Genomic DNA, 16,342 nt, shown 5'->3' on the forward strand with positions numbered 1-16,342 from the left:
ATCTCACAGCATCTTAAAACAGCCATTCTCAACCCGGGCCACAGCACATTTAAGGGGGGATATCTGACTGAAGCCATCAGATATCTTTATATAGTCGGTAGGAGAGAAATATGGTAGAAACCAACTGCAGTCCTCTTGATTGCTTTACAGGCAAGAGCTTGCATAAACTTTGAGCAGTCTTGAGGGGGCCATATGCAAAACAAAAGGCAGGGAATGGCTGTATTAAAGGAGTGAGAGGTGGAGATGTTCAGGTAGCGAACTTCAATGCTTCGAGGAATTTAGAGGAACCCTGACAACTCGGCTGGAGGAGATCATAGATGTATGAAGGCACCTGGAAACCCCTTTTGAACTGCACAGCCAAGGTATTCCCATTATACGTGACCCGTTTTAGGAAGCTGGCTTGTGTGTTCACACAGAACCGAAAAAAGCCGGCTCCCTGAGTCAAATACCGAGATGGATCCTTCCGATTCTTTCACACAGCGCTCGAAAGGGAGAAAAAACCCGGCTTTCAAGCTCTTTGTGAAAGGGCTCCTATGGACTCCTGAACGCTGAATCGGTTGGTGCAGGCTGAACCCGGGAATAAGGACCGCGAACACTTGAACCCGGCCGACCCGACGAATGCATTCGGTCATCGGCGGCGATCACACATCAGCGCGACAGGTCGGGTTGCGGTCTCACAGCCACACGGTGATTGGAGAAGCGCCTTCGGAGGGCGGGCCGAACACGCAAAGTGATAGGCCAATTCGGTCTCAGGGCGGGCTGGACGAAGGCTCCTCACTGTGATTGGGTGATGTGGTTGGTCCGGTCTGGGGAGGCGGGTGCCACGCTCCGATTGGACAGTCTGATGTGATTGACGTACCGAAGCCGCGAGTCCACGGACTGGATTGGCTTTTCGCTGGAGAAGGAGGGGCGGACGTGTTCGGCAGAGCCCACCGATGATTGGTCGGAGCGGTTGCCCGGCGAAGGGAGATGAGGAGGAGGGGCGGCTCTCTCGGGCCGCAGCTGCGGACGGCGCAGTCGCGGCTGCGAGTGGAATGGATATAGTGGCGGGTTGGGAAGTCAGTGCCTGGTCTCGGATCCCGTCCCGCAGCGGCTGGAGGGAGAAGCCCTCGGTGCAGCGTCGTGCAGGTAGACGCAGAGCGCGGGCCGTGGCCGGGAAGTGGGTGGCGGCCGAGGTTCCCCTTTCAATCAGAGTGGCTGTTGTTCCCCCCCCCTCCCCCCTCTACCCCACCCCACCCCACCTCCTCTCCCCTCTGTCAGTCCCTGGCCGGCGGCCAGGCCGCCGCTCGCATTTCACTCCTTTCAGCTGCCGCCCGGCTTCGAGCCACCTTCCGTCACGCCGCCAGGGTAGGCCGCCACCGCCGCTTCAAAGTGACCTCCAGCCGGTGAAGTTTAGCCACCTGCCCCGGGGTTAAAGTGGGACGGGCTTGGTCTGACAAGACTGTCACCCTTGCCCAGGGATCTGGAGTGGGTGCGTGAAAATGCCCCCCCCCCCCCCATGCCCATCCAGAGAGAGAGAGAGAGAACGCCTCATGCCAGTGGGATGCGAGCCTGGTGACCGACAGTGGCTGCATTTAAGCTGTGGTTTTTGCCCAGTGCACGATAGGGCATTGTCACGTTACTTGGCATGTTTGCTCGCCTCTTCTGTTGATATCAACGTGTTAAATAAATCTAGTGGCAACTGTGTTGGATAAGTAATAACTTGCAGCATAACTGATCCCTAAAGATTACTCGGTTAATTAATTATTGATCTATTTCATTCTCTTTTAACGAACACCCTTGTGAAAAGGTGTGACTTTTTAAGTCTTGCGATCAGGGGGCAGGGTTGGAAGCTGTTGAAGACTTCTGAGGTTGAATCAAATGTTTTGTTGAGCATTTGATGTTGCACAAATTCTATTGCAATGTTTTACTGCAGTTGAACCCGTTGAATAATATGGAACTTGTAGTAGTTCGCTATCCATTGATGTGTGAAATTACAAAGGTAGTATTTTTTTTAAAAAAGGGTTCTCCTGTTTGGACCCTGGTGTCAAGGATGGCAAGGATTCTTTGGAACTGTTTAAAGTTGAGTAGTTTTTAAGAACCTCAAAATCTGCTACTACCAACTGATGGGAAAACTGATGACCTTTCCTGATCTGGAGAAGAGTTGACTGTTTCAGTAGATTGTGGATCAGCACTGAAAATGGATAGCTACTACCAATGTTGACTTAATTGGATGTTTCCTGCATTTTCAGCTTTTGCATATGGTGGGTCTTGTGATCGTTTAATATTAGCTGAGTTTCTGTTTGGGAGAGTGTGAGGGGGGAAAAAATATTTTTGATTGTTTTGGGCTGGAGATGCTTTGGACAGCTGGGATTGGCAATAAGTTCATTTAGAAGGGTAAAGTTTGAAGTAGTTAATGTTTTTGGAAAATAACCATGTGGCATCTTCTGTTGAAGTGACGTCTTGAGGTTTTGGAGTTGTGTTATATTCAAGAGGACCTTGGAATGCTCTCGTTTTGTCTGGAATAGTGACTTTTAAATGTTTTATTTCTAATTCCTAGGCCACGGGTGTTCTGTGATTAGCAAGGAATTGCTTAAGGTGGTATGTGAGAGGAAAGCAAGTTTGTAAGCCACAGCTTTAATCATATCTAATTAACTTGTTATATGCCCAGTTTCATAACTCCAAAGGAAATGGCCCAATGACAATTTTTCTCAAGCAAAATATTTCAGTAACAAATGGGTCGAGAGCAGTGATTCTCAACTTTTTACTCGCTCTCATACCATCTCAAGTTATCCCTTACTAATCACAGAGCACCTATGGCATGGGAATACTTAAGGTGGTGTCTGAGTGGAAAGAAAATCTGAAAACCACTGGTCTAGAAGTAAATGACTGGTTTGGAGAAGAAGTGAAGCTTCTGCAAGCAACGATGTGATCATGACCAGTTAATCGACTTCTGATGCTAGATAGATCTTGGCTACAACAACAGTGCTTCTCTGTGTGGAGTCCTTTTCCAATATTCCGTTTGCCCAATTTATGCCTGCTTCATTGAAGAACTCATCCTTGTGTACTCCTAACCCATCAAGTTGAGGGGTTCCTTTCAGTGAAACTTTCAGCTTTCATTGGCATAGAGTGGAGATCTGATACGCCAGGTATCAGTGTTTGACGGACTGGAAGTTTTCTTCTGAAAATGATGTGCATGTTCTGTGGCACTGTTAGGAGGCTGGGTGGGCTTGAAAGCTACCAGTGTTCTTGTTACACTTTTGTATCAGTGTGATAACAAATATATGTCTGAGATTTCATTGTTACTCTCCATTTGTAGATATTTGTTTAAATAAATGTTTAGAAGAATTGTGGGTATGGTCTGTGAAATTTTGAAAGTGTCCTATAGTACAACTGCGAGGTACTTTTGTACTAGCTGATCCCTTTTGTGTTGTGACTGCAAGGCGGAGAACTCTACATTCCATTAATTCTAACCCTCATTACACTGCCACCCACTGACACTGGCAACAGTTTTGTGCTTTTCTGCTCCTTTTAGTGGTTCTTTTCAATAATCCCAAGGTTTCCACCTTTTAGAACCTAACTGATAAAGCTTTGGCCATCTGTTCAAATATCTGCTTCAATGTCACTTTTTGACCAGTTCTGTGAAGTGTATGGGGATGTTTGCTTGGTTGAAAGAACTCTCTCTGAATTCTCTGTGGAAAGTTTTCCTAGTTTCACTGCCAAATGTTCTAATTTTACAGTTGCCTCCCTATTTTGCATTTCTACATCAGTGAATTAATTTCTTTCATTGTAGGTGCTTCAGACTTCAAAGCACAAGGAAATAGCAGTCGGATTTATTCAGCCTGACCTCATAATTTATCTCTTTGTCCTGATGCCATTATGGACAAGCCATTATTGAAAGCTACCAGTGTTCATGTTACACTTTTGTATCAGTGTGATAACAAATATATATTTGAGATTGCATTGTTACTTGTTTAAATATCTAGGCAAGTTTTATAATGGACTGGGTTATGAGATCAGCCAGGTTTTTATATATATAAAACAAAATGGAGCAAGTTTTTTAAAATGCTGTCAACACTCAACAAGTAAGGTTGCACCTGTGGACAGAGAAATAGAGTTGAAGTTTCAGATGATGGTGTGAAACTGTTGACTAGCACTGAGGCAGAGAAAGTGGATGGAGGAAAGGACCAAATCTGTGATTGGATTGCGCTGTGATTTAATGTCAAGAAGGGAAGGTGGAAGGAATTAAAGTAGAAAGTGATGGAGGACAAGAAATGAAAGGTGTGCATCTGCTGGATGTCAGGCCCAGTGCCTCTTGTTTGGAAAACTGAATTAGCAGTTATGACCTGAGCTTTTGATTCTGGAAATGCCCGATTCCATCTTCTGGTATGTTATTGGATAGAGTGAGAGGGAAACTTAAACTGAAATGATGAACACCCTGGTTAAGCTGACAGACCAAATGCCAGTCAGCCTTGCCTTAAGACAATATGGCACCATTGCGTGGAGCAGCGTGGATAGGCAGTCAAGAAGTCGTCTTGGAAGGTACTAACCTACAGATGTGGTGACCTGAAGATAGCGTCAGAGGCCTATCTAGAACTGCAATCCCACCTCCACCAGCACGGGGAAGAGTACATGGGATGAAGATGGTTTCCTGGGCTGCCTACATTTCACAACCCCCAAACCATCTGCAAAAGATCAGGCTCATTTGCTTGTGTGATTTAGCGGGAACATTTTTGCTTCATTTTACCAATGCCTTTCTCCTCCCACGTTTTCTATTAGGTCTGTAGCTATCAGTGTATTGTCATGGAAACTGGCCATATTACAGTTTCAAGGAAGAAAAGCACACTGAGGTGATAAATGGTTTAATTTCCTCAATGTATATTTTTATATTAAATTAAATCCAAGGCCCACAGTTTTGTTCATTGGGAAAAGTTTGAGTACGTTACTCCCCATTTTTCCACTGTGCATAAAGGGGACAGGTCTTGACTGGGTAAGGTAGGATGTGGACAATGTGTCAAAGAAGGCAGAACTTGGTCTGGCAGTTCAGCACACGAGGATTGAAAAGTATAGTAATTTTGTTAGCACATGGTCCTTTTGTTGAATCTGTAGACATAGAATATAAGCAATTAGTTGTGGAGTACTGAAAAAAGTTGAACAGGGAATGTGTGAAAAAGAAGGAATATTCAGTGTTTGAACCTCGCTTGCTTTAAGAAAGTGAAACCTGAAAAGTAAAATGGGCTTCAGATGGAAATAATGCAAGGTCTTTCATGGTCTATGTTCCCATTGTCAAGTTTCATGACTGATCTCCAGTGGTTGACTTGAAAAATATTTAATATTGTGTGCAAAATATCCTGTTTGCTGAAAGATTTTTTTTCCTTCTGAATTTAGCAGTTGGGTAATGCAGAAGGAGAGGTGAATCATGGAATTGGGAGTGGACTTCTAAAACTTGCCTGAACCTTGCTTCTCCTTTTCCTGGTGGGATGAGCCAACAACAGAACAGAAAATTGAATTTGGGAATTTAAGGTGTTGATCGGTTTTATTAAAAATGAGTTTGTCATACACAAATGTACATTCACACCGAAATTCTTGCTTGCTGCAGCCAAACAGGTACTTTTATTTGGGGGGAAAAAAACCAAACAATAGCATATTTTCTCTTATCCCAGTACAGAAAAAGATAATTGAAAAGAGAGATAGATCATCTACCTCTTTGTGTGGACTCGGTGACTGTGGGACCCATACAGGTGGTGGGTAACGTGGTTGGGAGACCTTCACGGGCTGCAGACCGGCTATAAGAGCCAGGATTCAAGAGGTTGTTGAAGGCAAGAAGAACTCCCAAAAGGCTTCAGGTGCTGAATATTCAGGTTTGGATATGGAGCTCAGATTGCCAATAAATGAAACAGAAATCTGCAGCTGAAGAGAAGAATCCACCACATTCACTGACTCTGAAGGGACTCTGTTTTGCTTCGTTCTCTCGTACTGTAAGGGCACCAGGTGACACTAATGGCGACACTTTGTCTTATGGGAAGCAGAAGGCAATTTTGGTAATATTACATGTTTGGTGCTATCACGTGACAGTAAAGGAATTGATATTCATACAGTGCAAGAAAAATGGAGTTTCAGTGGTGTAGGCAAATCTTGCGGTGCCAGAATAATTTATGGTTAATATGGTAAGGGAGGTTCAAGAGCCTGGTAGCTGTGGTTGGGGGGGGGGGGGGGGGTGGGTGGATGGAATTCTTGAACCTAGAGGTGGTGGTTTTCAGACTTCTGTACCTTTCTGAAGGTAGCATTGACAAAAAGTTGTGACCAGTGTGATGGGGGTCACTTGTGATATTGGCTGGTGCGTTAAGGGTCATGGAAATGGAGAATGCTCTTTAAAAGTGGTTAGATGCTTATTCATTGTAAGTTTGGTACAAAAGACCAAGATGAATAGATTTATTTTAGGTATATGCTAAGCAAATGCAGTAAAAGGCACTTGGGTAAATGTTGAATTACTGGTAGTTGGGTGGGCCAACTCTAATTTGCTTGTCTTGATGTACCTGGTGATTCTATTCATCTTTTCCCTTCAGGATTGCCCTACTGTTGTTTTGAGGCCACATTTCATAATATATTTAACTTGCATAACAGGTGCTTTTCGAGGACCTCTGAAGATTGACTGGATAATGAAAGCAAGAAATGACGAACGATCTTCAGAGATGGGTCTCGTAATGTGACAGTCAAAAGCAAATACAGCTGGCACCTTCTTGGGAAGTGTCAAGAGTGATCTGAAATGCAGATCATTCTGACCTCCAGGTTGAAGGATAGTTTAAGAAACTGCATTTTCTCTTGAAGCTCAATTGCATTTAAAATGGAGCCCAGTTCTCCAGTACAGTTGACCGCATGTAGCTTGCACACCTTTCGGTGTGTCGTGTGAAATTATTTCAGGTGAGTTTCTCAGTAGTTTATAATGGTATGTAGTTCATGCCTTAAATGTTTTGGGATTAATTTAATCAGTTTATTGTCATGACCTCAAGTCATGAAATTTCTTGTTTTGTGACAGCTTATATTGTGAATTACAGGTACAAAAATTGCTATAAATTACATTTCTGTAAATACACTATATAAAAAAAAAAAATTGGTGCAAAAGAAGATTTTTTTTAAATTTTGAGGTAATGTCTGTGGATCATTGTCCCTTCAGAAATCTGATAGTGGAGGGGAAGAAGCTGTTTTTGTAATGTTGGGTGCACACCTTCAGGCTCCTGTACCTCCTTCCTGATGGTAGCAGTGAGAAGAGGGAATGGCCTGGGTGGTGAGGTTCCTTGACGATTGAGGCTGCTTTCTTGAGACACCTCCTCTTGTAGATGTTCTTAATGATCAATGCTTAATGACTAATGACTCGCCCTGGCCGGGCTCATGACTCTGTGTAGCCTTTTCCAGTCCTGTATGTTGGCATCTCCATACCAGACAGTGATACAACCAGTCAGAATGTCAAGCAAATGCATCTTTTGTGCATTTCTGCTTCAGGTATTTGTATGCAGTTATGCCCAGTGACCTGACAGCTCATTCTATAACCGTTTATTTTTGTGTTAGGAATTTGAAAACTTACCTGAGACTTTAGTGTTCAATATCAGAATTTGTCACAAACAAGTGTCAAAATTTGTTGCTTTGTGGCAGCATCACCCTGCAAACATTTATATTAACCACCTTGCAAAAATAAATAAAAATAGTGCGTGAAGCGTTAAGGTAAGATAGCGTCTTTGGTTAACCGATCATTCAGGAATCTGATGGCCACAGGGAAAAAGGTCTTCTTGTGCCACTGAGTGCTCGTCTTCAGGCTCCTGTATCTTTTTCCTCAATGGTAGCAGAGTGAACAGGGCTTGGCCTGGGTGGTGGGGGACCTTGAGGATAGGCGCTGCGTTCTTGGGGCGCTGCGGCACCTCTGCACAGTTGTAAATTATCCCAGGAATTAATGGCCAATTAGCTTTTAAACTGTCAAGTGTGAAAGCAAAATCAGCTTAACGCCAGCGTCAGATGATGCCATCTCATGCCAGGGATTCATGGCCTCTACCAGTAGTACAATCCCTGGCATCTGCAGATGCTGGCATCGCAATCAGGCAAGTGTAGAATGGGTAATTGCATTGTGGGTCTGAAATTACCCAAGTTTTTGTGTGATTGGAGGAACATGAAGGAAGAAAAGATTAAAATGAAGGTATAAACTTCCATGGGAAAGTCGCAGCAGGAGAGAGAGAGGAAATAGCAATAGCGGACAATTTTTAAACCATGTTGGAAAGTTGGTAGCACTTGTTGCGCACAATCTATAAAGACCTGGGAGGGTGGGGGGAAGCTACCAACTTTCCCACGCTGTATAAATTGTATGCTATAGCCTCTACCAACTTTCCCATGCTGTTTAAAAATTGTCCACTATTGCTACCATTTTCCTATGGTCCCTTTATAAAGGTTTATATAGGTTGGCACAACAAGAGCTGAAGGGCTCATCCTTTGCTGTACATAAAGCTTAATTATGTTATAATTAGGCATGATTAATTTTGTTCAAATATAAGATTACAATACATTGATCAGGAATTAGAGCAGGTCCACCATTGCTTGATGTATCATGACATCACTTGTTGAAGGTAGAACAATCCTAACCCTGGGGATGGCTCCTTGCAAGTATTCAGTGTTCCAGTTAGGAGTTGTCAAGTGTGAAAATCCAAATCCCCATTCCTATCCTGGGAAATTTGATGGCCAATTTAGTGGGATGCAAGTGTAAAAGTGACATTCCAAATCTCCTCGTACACTTCAATGCCTGCTGGTGAGCCACCTTCATTATTCTATCAACGTGGAGGCTCCAGGACAGATCCTCAGAGATATTGATACCCAGGAATTGATGTCCTTAACCGTCTCCACTATTGAGCCCTGAGAGAGGACTGGGTAGTGTTCTCCTGACTTCCTCTGGAGCCCTTCTAATATTCTGATTGTTTCCCGGACAGTCTTCCTGGTTGCTGGTCCCATGAGAGGCAGGACCACTGACTTTTAAGTCTGTATAGAGTCAATTACCTTGTCCCCATGCTAATCATGTTCCACTGTGTCTGACTGTACAAGTCCCATTATAGCAGAGTAGGATATTGGGCTTGCACTGCAGTTGCCACCTAATCCCACAAGGAGGTTCTGCAGCAGACCCATTCGGGTGGCAACTGCCAGTCCAATAAGCTACACAGAGCATTCGCTTTCTGATGGAAGAGGTTCACATTGGTGGCCCCCTAATCCCAGAGCCTGAGCAGCCATGTGGCGAGGTATCAGTCCAGTCCCTGGCATTATGTCTCCCAGTGTGGTCAGCTCTTTCGCTGAATATTCTTGGCTCACTCTGGTTTTGCAGTGACCACAGATATGTTCCCTCCATTTTCTGATGCTTCCCTATTCTGTAGGGTTGGTGGGGTGCCCTCGTGGCAGGTCAGCAACTGTGTGGTCCCTCGTCTAGCTTGCAAGGGTTTTGGGTTGGGGAGGGGAGATGTGTGGCAGTTTTCATCCTCCTCACTCTTGTCATTCCCCATCCAAATGTCTCTCTCCTTCAACCATGTGTCAAGCCTATCCCTCTCACCATACAATGGCCTGTACCTTAACTGGGTCTGTCTGCCACCCGGACCAATGAGCTGTGTGTGGCTGCTCCATTTTCAGTGACTCCTTCTTGGGCAGTCTATGCTGCCTCCTGCAGTGTACAGCAGCACTGTTGGAATGCCTCCATCTCCCTATTTTTTTTTGTGCACTCTCTCATTCTTTTTCTACGATCTCGCACAGGTGTCTCAGAAGAGATGCTAGCAGCCAAAAGGCACCCTTCTGACTCCATTTGTTTTTGGGAACCCTGACTTCTTGAGGAAGGTCGACATGTGGTGCCCCATTTTTCTCACCACATGGATCCAGGTGCTTGGGCCAGAATACTGGTTGGCTGTGGACTGTCAGCATGCTCACCAAGCTCCCAAACCCTGCACTATCATCAATCCACTCAGGGATCCTATCCTCGCTGACTGCACTTGCTCTCCTACCCCAAATCCAAAACATCGGCCCTGCATCCTTGTTCAGTTGAAACTCTTAAGGACCCTGCTGACAGCCCCAATTGTCGTGTGTGGAAAACTAGTTCAATGGGCCCCAAGGCCAACGGCTGGTTGGTTGAACAGTGGTTTTTATTTGCACACGTAGGAGAGTTGCAACAGGGATAAAAGGTAAAACCCTCCCACACTTTACAATCAAGTTACAACATACTATACCATCACCCTTTTATCTCTAGCTGCCACGACTCTAAACTAAGGACAGTAATTTCTAGGCATACAATACTATAGCTCCCAACCCTTAGTCTGCTTGCACCTTACCGACATTGTTCATGGTTCCCAATCTGGAGCGGAAATACGGTGATTCCCAGAAGAAGAGGCAGAGGGCTTGTTTGTACGTGGTGGGCTTTACAGTGCCATCAGCTAGAGAGTTCAGCCCAGGAATCGATGAGGCAATTGAATGGGCCAATGACCAGCTGTGCACTGACCTGTGGCCAGGGCTTGACTTTCATTAGGTTCCTGACTGAAGCTACTTGAAACTCTGCAATCCACGTTCCCATCAGGTTCCAGAAAGAGGTCACTTGACCCTCCACAATCCACTCAAGAAGGATCTCCACAGGTCACGCAGTATCTATAGGCAATGTTGCTGGCCTGTGCCTTTTATGGCACTGAGATGCAATTACCACATGCCATCGTTACACAAGCAGTTCACATTTGGGCATAGCTGCTTTTTGTAAGTGGTATGGTGTTGCAAACTTTGTTCATGCAAACTTTTCAGGTTTTTAAGCTGGGCTCCAACGCCTATTCCCTTTGTACCAAGAGAAGTTGCACTGCAGCAACACATTCAACAAGACATTGGGAAACGGAACAATGTTCTCGTGTAGTCCGGCAGAGGAAATTTTGGCTTGTTTCTTGTGATTGTGCAAGTTCGCTTTGTTTGACATGGGTAATGTTTGTGATAGACATAATACAGATGCTGGAATTGTCCGAGAAGCTAAAAGTCAGCATTGTTCGAATATCATTCCCCCACGTTAAAATGTCAGAATGCTATGAGTTGAGGCAGCGCAGGAAAGTACAAAATTTGAATTTCAAAAGAACAGGATATGTGGCTGAGCACTTGTCTGTGAGGTCAAGATGCACAAAGAAGAGTGTAAAATAGGGAGGGCATTTAGCTTGCCAAGCTCCCATTGTTTGGACTATGACCTTGCTGATCCCCTTCCCACAAGCATACCATCCAAAGTTTTAGCCTCCATGAAAATGGTCCAAAGCTGCCTTGTTTGATGAATGGTTGGATCCTGACCTCTTGTGCTTTGTGTGTGGAGTTTGCATGTTCTCTCGGGGGGCTTAATCATTGGCTCCTAAGGTGGGTGGGCAAGAGAATTGAGGTGTAGGGAATGGATGGAAATTCAGGAGGGAGAGAAGGATGACCGCAGTTGACTGCCTAATGGCCAGTGCTATCTAGTGGGCTGATGGCCTGATCGATGTTGCATCACTATGACTCTTGGTTCAGTCCAAAACTGGCTTTTCCATGTTTTCAGATTCCTGGACTTAATGCACAGAGCTACCATTTCCAAATCCACAATGCTCTTCTTCCCTTCTGGATACATCCCATTATCAAGGAGCAGTCATCCCTCCCCATCTGGTTCAACCTATCAGTCTCAGTCTTCCCCACCACCCTTTTACTGCTATATATTGCTAATCTTTCCTTTTCCAATGCAGGGACTTGACCCAAAATGTCAATTTACATCTGGTTTTCTGAATTGGTCTTGGCTTCTGTTTTTATTATAGATTCCAGCATCTCCAGTCTTTTTGTCTACACCTCTGATCAACCTCTAATGTTTGGTTTGTCTAAATCTTTCCTGCTGACTTCTGGAGGTAGACCCCAGGTTGAAGGTAACTTGTGTAAAGATTCCATAGTTGTTACTGGTATTCATTTTGTAGCCAATATACAAACGTGCTGAAGAAACTCAGCAGGTCATGTAGCATTCATAGGAAGTAAAGTAACCAATGTTTTGGTCCTGGATACCTGATGAGGGGCCGAGGCCCGGAATGTTGGTTTCCTGTACTTCCTATGGATGCTGAATTTCTCCAGTACATTTGTATATTGCACTTGATTTTTTTTTGTAAAATTCATTTTGTAGGATTTCATTTTTTGGAAATATAATTATTGAAAGCTTCAGATCTGCTTGGGCAGATCAACTGTGATTGGATGAAATGTGGGGGAAGGCTTCATGGCTAGGTGACCTCCTACTGCTTTTAATTTCTTGTGCTGTTGTATTATTTTGGTTGAATACACATCTAAGAAAATGTTCCCAGCCCTGGCACCACCCTGTACACCTCAATATCTTGCCTTGTTAACTGGGAAGTTGCTTATGCTAGGTGAGGGAATAAATCTTTGGTTGCTGGTAACCACTACATTTCAAGCTAGTAATTTCCAACAAGAACAATTGGAGCACCATAGAGGTCAGCAATTGCTGAGGGCCTGTGGCATGAATCCGAAGCATCACCATAAACCAGGAATTGACCCCAGGTCCTTCGTTTCACCATGGAACAGTTTTAGAAGCCAGTTACAGAACAAAATTTGTTTCTACCCCTGCAGCATTTGGTTATCTTGCCATAATCACTCTGAGATCTATTCAACTTTCACGTTGATTGTATAACATAACATAACAATTACAGCACGGAAACAGGCCATTAGGCCCTTCTAGTCCGCACCGAACCAAACACCCCTTTCTAGTCCCACCTCCCTGCACAATGCCCATAACCCTCCATCTTCTTCTCATCCATATACCTGTCCAACCTTTTCTTAAATAATACAATTGACTCCGCCGCCACTATTTCTCCCGGAAGATCATTCCACACAGCTACCACTCTCTGAGTAAAGAAGTTCCCCCTCATGTTACCTCTAAACCTCTGCCCCTTAATTCTTAACTCATGTCCTCTTGTTTTAAACTTTCCTCCTCTTAACGGAAATAGTCTATCCACATCCATTCTGTCTATCCCTTTCATAATCTTAAATACTTCTATCAAATCCCCTCTCAACCTTCATTTCATCTGAAGAGCACTTTGGCTTTGTGATTACATTCTCCTGTACCTTCATGCATGAGAGAGATTCAAGCTTGCAAAGGATTTGTGGGCATGCTATCGAGCTAGAGTGCCATTCTAATGAATGAGAGACTCCAAGCACAGTCATTGACCAAGTAAAAGATGGTTGTAAATTACTTTGCATTTGAAGTTTTGATGCTATCATTTTTTTTGTTTTTGGACCAATATCTCGTGCCTCATGTCCTTGGCAGCATTGCCTTTTGGACACTGGACATCCTATGTGCATCACAGAAATGGCCCTTTCAGCCCACTTTGCTCTTGCTGACCATAATACCAATTTACAATATCCCATTTGCTGGCATTTCCACGCATTGAAGACTGTGTTCCCTGTGAGTTCTTGGTTTTGTCTTTCAAGCGAGTTTTCCAGCATTGGGCCTTGAGGTGAAGTAGTTGTACTTCCGTCCCCTTAAAATAAGGGCCAGTTTCCAGTCTTTTTAGATTCTTGCTACATTTCTTGGGGTCTTGACTCTTGTGCAGAAATTTGACTTGTATTGAGAGCGCAAGGGCCCCAGTGGTAGCCTGTGGTGGATGAATTGATACCGAGAGCACCCCTATTTTCACAATCAATCTGCTTGGTGAATGAGATGCAGGATCGTAATTGGGCTGTTCCCGTTGGCTGCTGTCGCACTTCTGATGGGCTTTTGAGGATGGCAATTGATCCAAATTGCCAAATTTTTAACATGGAAGTGCGTGAGTGCACTGTTTCACTCCCATAAACTTCCACTGCTTTGGGTCAGGAAGGGTGAATGTGGAAAGAGGAACAAGAGAATAAATTTCTCCCAAAAACTAAGGGGTTTCAATTGGTGTAAGATCAAGATTAGTCAGCACGAATTTAAGAAAAGTGTGCAATGGAATTGGTGAAAAGGTGCTGGTAATTGTGTTGGTGGGAAAGTGTGGGTTAAAGGAGCTGAATGCATTCAGTGATTAAAAAATATTCCAGGATATTCATAGCAGTGGTATTTTTAGAAAAGTGGACTGCTTTATAGTAAAGAAGTGCGTTTAAACTGCCTGGTTGAAGCCACTAATTAATAGTATAGTTTAAGCCTGTGGCTTTGAGTGGCTGTTTGTGTGTGTGTGTGTGTGTGTGGTTCCTCATTTGTTTCTATATTGATTGCTGAATATTGAATGAAGGAGAAGAAAACCATTTGCTTCTTGGTGTCCTTAACATTTAAGCTGTAAAATGGATGTGATCCAAATGGGTGAAGGATCGTGCTAATGGGAGAGATATTCGCAGACTCTTGGCTTTTAGGCTACTGATGAGAACAGTTGCAACTCCTGCACATTTAATAATATAGGGCTCTGTACAACCACTCCAAATGATAATACAGCACATGTCAGATTATCTGAAATCCAAGGGACCGGACATGAATCGGTTTAACTGCATTCTTTGGAGAACTGAAAAATGGCTTTAAGCAGCCGAATAACATCAGCAGATATTTGTACCGGCCATGGCTGATCCCAGACACCTCCCCACTGCCATCACCGATCCTGCCTGAGGTCCTGGGTCCGACGCTGCCACTGAAAAATCAGTGCCCCCCCCCCTCCATTAGATTGTTCTGATGCTCACTCTGGGGACAATGGATAACCAAGTACAGTGGAGGGTAAAGAAGAAACTGAGAGGGGGGGGGAGGGAGTTGCCTGAAACTAGGACAATCTCTCCATGCACTGTCTGATCCTTCAACATCCTCCAGTTGCTCACTGATGTTTCCAAACTGATGCTAACAGTGTGTCCGAACCCCACATGAGCATGTCGGGTGAAAATATTTTTTCAACTTGTAATGTCATGTTGCTGGTGAAGTGGTTTTCGGATAATCAGAATTGTACTGTCCCACTCTTTTTCCTGAATATCTGCAGGCAGGAACGCGATTAAATATATTTCCCAAGAGATCCAGGATTCGTGCCATGTTGTCGAAAATGTGTGTTTGAATTCTATCTTGATCATTTTCATTTATAAAGAATAGGTCATGAAGCTATTCTGAATTTTTTTAAAAAAATGTAATTGATAGCAAATCATAATAAATGTTTTTTGTTCATCTCTAAGAGACTGTCTGAATTGTAAGATGAAATTGAATTGCTATTTATTGACATGATCAGCAGTTGGGTCAATAGGCTGATATTCAAGGCTGGATCGCCCTTGTGGTGCACCAGAGGGATCTACATTGAGTTTGCAGGTATTTATTAAAAATTTGTCACTTTGGGATAGAAAGCAACATCCAAGTTTGATGCATGATAACAATGTGGTGAAAGAACTAAATTATAAAACGTTAGGAGTTTAGCATATTTGAAAGTGGATAAATTTTCAGGTCTTGATGAAATGTATCTGGATGCTCAAAGAAACTGAAGAGGCTCTGACTATATTTGTTTTAGCCCTATATTGTGCCAATTTTGAAAAGAGAGAACATTTAAAAAAAAAAACTTTTTCCAGTTCAAATTTCACATAACTGAGTTGATGTCAGTTTCTTTCATTTTTGAGAACATTTGCAGGGTGTTCATCATAGAAGCCCGACATCGCTTAAGTATTGATGGAATTGCAAGGACCAGCAGATTAGTCCAGGGTCAGCACGTGATGATGGTGTGTTACTCACTGCTGTTCATCGAGCCTGGCACCTCCATAGCCAAGGCAACCAGAGATACCCAGGAGACTGCAGATCGTGAGCTAAGCCCTCTGCTGGAGGAATGCAGAGGGTCGAGCAGCATCAGTAGGAGAAAAAGAATGGTTGATGTTTTGACCTCAAGCCCTTAATTGATATTGAGGGAATGTAGTTGAGAAGCAGTGTAGAGAGGACAGGGTCCCCATGTGAGATTAGTCTGCTCTGCTATGAAATTTCTGACCTTTCTCTCACCTTTCAATATCTTTGCCTCCATCTCAGGAGGCAGGCTACACAGTGACATCCCACTGCCTCGACCACATCTCAGAGTTCAAAGCCAAAGTTCAGAATTATTGTCAGAATACATACATGACATTAATATAACCGAGATTCTTTTTCCTGCGAGTGCAGCAGAATCACCACTTTTTTGGTAATGCAAAAAAAAAACTACTCAAGAAGATGTGAATACCAAAATGCTCTGCTCTCTTCATGATGCAATAAGGACCATAAGATGGTGTTCTCTGAGGCAAAAGAAAAGATGTGAATACATGAAAACAAATAAGGAAATGTAAACAAACTGCAATACAGAGGGGAGAAAAATAAATAAATAAAGTACAAAAGTCTGATGGCAGCTGTTCCTGAACCTGGTGG

General features: G+C 43.7%; 1 protein-coding gene across 2 annotated transcripts in view; it reads left to right on the forward strand.

The window, feature by feature from the left end:
• Positions 1–939: 939 nt before the first annotated feature.
• The window catches only part of dag1 (dystroglycan 1), a 172,922-nt gene continuing 157,519 nt past the window's right edge, over positions 940–16,342 (forward strand). Inside the window, exons 1-2 of one of the 2 annotated variants that reach the window (XM_069939918.1) lie at positions 940–1,128; positions 11,787–11,891. The gene's annotated coding sequence lies outside the window, so the exon portion shown is untranslated. The remainder of the gene's footprint in view (positions 1,129–11,786; positions 11,892–16,342) is intronic. The other variant, XM_069939917.1, reaches the window with a different exon arrangement.

This window comes from Narcine bancroftii, chromosome 5 (assembly GCF_036971445.1).
Source record: "Narcine bancroftii isolate sNarBan1 chromosome 5, sNarBan1.hap1, whole genome shotgun sequence".
NCBI lineage: Eukaryota > Metazoa > Chordata > Chondrichthyes > Torpediniformes > Narcinidae > Narcine > Narcine bancroftii.